Genomic DNA, 5,270 nt, shown 5'->3' on the forward strand with positions numbered 1-5,270 from the left:
ATTATAATTTGAGATATGTATCTTCTACATTGTAGCTCATCTTAAATCACTAAGATTGAAAACACATATTTCAATAACATTCGAGCACTTTCAGAATCTTTGTATTTAATATTGAGTTTCGATACAAAATAAAGGATATTTTAACAAGTATTAGGACATTATGTATCAAAGTTAGGCAAGTAGAAAGATAGATCAAGATCAATTCATTTTGCCTAAATAGAAATATCCTTCTCTTCTTCTTTTTGTAAATCTATTTAACTTTCAAAGATAATCGTGAATGATAAAACTGAAATTTCTTTTTAATATTACTTATAAAAAAACTTTATGTAGTATTTTAAACATTCAAGCATTGGAACACAAGTTAGTTTGAGGCAAGGGTGAAGTAAAGACTTGTGAGCAAAGTTAAGACATATTCCAAGTTAAGACATATTTCAATCAACTTATCCAAGCATGGAGCATTACAAAATATTGAGAACCCATAATTCAAAACATCATGCCACATGCAAAATATATTATGTGTTAAGTCATGCATTAAAATATTAAGAACAAGCATGTCAAGGATCAAAATCAATTCTTTTCGAATTAACTCCCCCCATTTAAATATAATCTTCCACTAATTTCATCATTAAGGTGTGTTTCCAAGTGATTAATATTTGACTTGATTCTTCTTATATACTTTCATTTACTTTGTCATTCATTTCCTCCTTTTTTTTTTGAATTTCTTTTGTTAACCAATTAACGAACATTTTGATATTGTTTTTTGTTTTTACTTTCTTATGCTCTATACTCTATTTGCTCCCTATCCGGTGGAGTTGGAAGGGGCACGAGGTACTACCACTAGCCTCCCTCTTGTGCCGTCCCTAATATACCCTACACCGAATAGTTGGGTCAAATAGTACCGGGTACTACCACTAGCCTCCCCATTGGCACCATCCCTATTATGAGCAATATAGAAATGTTAAAATGTTCACTTCAAATTCTTCCTGTTTAAGTGTATTTAATTACGGATTTTATCCCTTCCAAAAGAATGCTCACACATGTCACACAAATGTGCCGAATATATTATGCTTGTTTTGCTTTTTCTTAAGATTGGAGTATTTGCCTTTACTTAGATTTTACTTCTCTTGAATAATATCCATTTTTTTTTTTATCTCTCCTTTTTTTGTTATTCTCAAGTAATTTACATGAAAGAGCAGAATAAGGCAATAATCTTATGTATCATATAGATGTATATCATGCAAACAACATTTTCATTGTGCTCAAGGATTCATAACTTCTCACAAGTTATTTTAAATCAAAATTTTAAGCATATACTTGTGTATTTCATGGTTATGATATAGGCAAAGAAATATTTTAGTTTGAGCAAACCATGAGACAATTTCTAAAAGCATAAGTCAATTAATGCATATATAGACGTGATATCTAGAAATTAATATTTAAAGATTTTAATCATGCCACAATAAGATTTAAGTTATTGACTTTGCTTAGCTAATTTATGAGAGAGGTATCTAAAATTACCGATTCATTCTGCATTCTTCAAGTCAAATACCTACTAGATTTCTTATGTATGAACTTTTGGCTGAAGAAGGTCCTCTCTCTTGTTTGCATGTGAATGTTTATTGTATCTTACATGGAGATATCCTTCAAGTTGAAATCTCTCATTTTCTTGCTCAAGGATCCTGCATTATTAACAAAATTCTTTTCTTTCTTGAAGAAAAGTCATTAGTTTCTTCAAGATACAAAACATTCATATAGCATATTTTTTAACTGGGTGACTCAATCATAAGATATGACAACAATTGAATGTTGAGTCACTTTACTCAAGAGATTGCCTAAATATAAGCAAACACATGTCACTTGAACTTAAGAGATAGTTTCATTAACCAAGAAGGTTCAAGGACAAGCGTGTGAAGCAATAGGAAGATTTATCAAGGTCAAATCAATTTTTTATTTTCAGAATCAATTTAGCTTAGATTCTATTTGCTTAAGATAATTATCAATAAGACATGTTAGCTAAGTTTTAATCAATTTATCTTAAACAGTTGTGTCTATCAAAATTCATATTATGAATCATTAGAGTTAGATTGAAGTCTTGCACAAGGGCACATAATGAGCATACAATCTGGTCTACTAGCTGTATGATAAAATAATTATTCTATCATGCTTCAATACAGCTTTAAAACAATAGATCTACTTTGCTCATCCTTTTCAAATTCTACAAGATGGGGTCATAGACATACCTTCTTCATACCAATCTTCTATAAAAGTTTTCTTGTGGACTAACTTTGGTCAATGAAGATCCCCTTTCTTGTTTGTCTTAATTTGGAGTTTGAGAAAGAAAATGTTAATTCATTCATTATACATATTTCAAACTCACTTTGCATGAGCTTAGTAAAATCTCCATATAAATTTTCATCAGTAGAACAAAAATGATGCCATCAATGTGTGCTTTGAGCAAGCAAGATATCACAGATTCATCTTTTTAATGTATAGATTTATCATTATTACTTTTTATCAAAAAGTTACTCAAGCTTTTATATATCATGCTTTTGATGCTTGTTCCAAATCACATATTGCTTTATCATATATGTAATGAGTGTTTTTAAATAAGGTGGTTATTTTACATAGATCTTTTCTAATGAAATAACCACATAGGAGTGCATTCTACACATTCATTTGACAGAATTAAAGTTCATAAAGCAAGCAAATGATAATGGTGATCTTTACTTCTAATCATGCAAAATCTTATCAAGATCTATTTCATCTTTTCTTGATTTAGTCTTTTAGTAGTCATCAATTTTTCTTCATTAAGTGCATTTCTGAAAAATCCAATTTGGTTCTAATTATTAACAAGTTTTTTCAGATTGTTATATGTAAAAGATTAACCATATACATATATAATTTGATTTTAGTATTTTGATAATAAATAATTAGTCTCATAAAGAATAAAATGAATTGATACTTCTACAACTAGAATCTTTTCATGAATGTTCTATATGCATTGCTTGATGAATGATATCCAAGGATAGAGATATCTTTATCAGATTTGGCATTATTTTCATAAGAACATATCAAGCATAACGTGTATGACTGAAAAATATGAAAGATATGCAATGGTTCATTTTCCATTTTTCAGAAGATCAAAAGGAGTTTTCATCAAAAATAGATCTAATAGAAATCATATGTATGACAAGCAGTGATGATAGCTTTTAAAAATCATTTAAGTAGATGACTATCATATACAATTATCTTTTTCATTTCTTCAAGAATTCTATTAACCCTATTTTACTTAAGGTGTCCTTGGTGCTGAAATAATTAATTTCTGTATAAACTTTATCAGGATTTTGGTTTTCAACACTGTGCCATGATACTCTTTATCTTCACAGTTTGGAAACCTTTATCATTTGAAACACTTTTACAAGATTTAGCAAATACAGAAAATATTTCAATTTTATTTGCCAAGAACAAATCCAATGTAAGCTTTTGAAAACTTAGTGATGGAAACAACATCTTTAGATTTAGAAATTGATTTTTGTTTGTTTTCTTAGTTAGCATGCATAGCAAACTTTGACCTTTCAGAAGATAATCTAAGTAAGCCAATGGCAAGGTCTTTTGAGATTAAGTACATACTAGCATGAGTTGATTTTATATGCCAAAGATGATTTCTTTAATCTTGGTATTCATAGTGGCATATATTCAAAAGCACACCAAGTACACATTATCATATCTATGATCAATAAACAATAATGCCATGGATAAAAACTCTCAATCAAGCATATAGAGAATTCATAGAGTTATTCTTAATAAATTGATTAATCATTTAGCAACTTATCCAATAGTGAGTAAAGTATACTATAAAATGAAGTGATTTGATTATATTTTCAAAAATATTTTCTATATCACAAAATTGATCAATACTTGCAATTCATATTTTAATCAAATACTAAAGCAAAAATAATGATGAGATGCAAGGATTACTGATTTCATTATTATTATTATTATTATTTTTTATTTAAAATTACTTTTTAGAAGTATGTTTTAAGTTTCGTTTTTTGACGTGTGTCTAGAACACCCATTTGTATGAATCTATTTGTTCCATGGGTATCTTGGCACATCTATGTCTACATCCTCATATTTTCATTTTGGGTACCCAAGCTTGCTTGGGTCCTTGAGAGTTAGGACATATGGTTCCTTTTGGAATCCAGATTTGTTTAATTGTAATAACTTTACCACTTGATTTAATTATGTTAGAACGATAGGTAAAGTTGTTATGCCCATTCTTTTCATGTTTGAAATAAGTTATCTTATTTAATGGTTTGCTTGGTGAATTGATAACCTTTTTCTCTAGAGATTTATTATTAAGTAAAGAAGTCAAGCCAAATTTTGATTTATCATAAGCAACATATTGGCTTTCAAACATTATTTTTAATCTTTCTGAACTTACAGTGAATTTGTTAATAAAAGATTTTAATTGGTTAAATTCTTCACTTAAGTTTTGATTTTTTTTAATTAAATTATGATTTTTCTGAATTAATTGTTCTGAATTTAACCTTAAGCTTTCATTTTCAGAATTTAGTTTGTCATATATTTCAGCAATAGAATTTTTTTCTTTTGAGATTTCGAGATTTAGCTTTTTAAGATTTTTATTTTTGATAGCTAATTTTCTACATTCACTATACAAATCATGAAAAGCATTTAATAGTTCATCATAAGAATATTCTTCATGAAATTCATTAGATTCAGATTCTACTTTATCTTCTAGTGCCATAAAACATAAGTTAGTTACCTCTTGTAGTTCATTGTTGCTTCTAGCTTTCAATTTCTTGCTTGACTCTTCCTTGGTCAAGACTTTCTTGCTTTTTCTCTTTTTCTTCCTTTCTTCTTGCTTCCTCTTCTTCCTTGTCTTTAGGAAGCTTTTGAATCTTTCGGTGTTTGGGAATGGATCCTTGTTTCCATCACTGGACTCTTTGTTTTTTGAACTAATCTGCCTCAGAGTCGACTCGGGCCTTGTTGGAGTCGACTCGGCTAACTTGGGAGTCGACTCGAAAATACTTAGAGTCGACTCGTTCACAGGGTCTTCAAGACTGTGTCTCTGCCTTTCAGACTGTTCTTCTCTAGGAGTCGACTCGGACAAACTGGGAGTCGACTCGGCTACTATGGAGGATTCTGCAATCTCATTGTTAGTATGCAATTGAAGCACATGTGAGCTAATCTGAGATTTATCATAAATAATTGTTAAAGTATCCCAGATTTCTTTAGCAGATAAGCAT

Source organism: Phoenix dactylifera, unplaced genomic scaffold (assembly GCF_009389715.1).
Source record: "Phoenix dactylifera cultivar Barhee BC4 unplaced genomic scaffold, palm_55x_up_171113_PBpolish2nd_filt_p 000371F, whole genome shotgun sequence".
Taxonomy (NCBI): domain Eukaryota; kingdom Viridiplantae; phylum Streptophyta; class Magnoliopsida; order Arecales; family Arecaceae; genus Phoenix; species Phoenix dactylifera.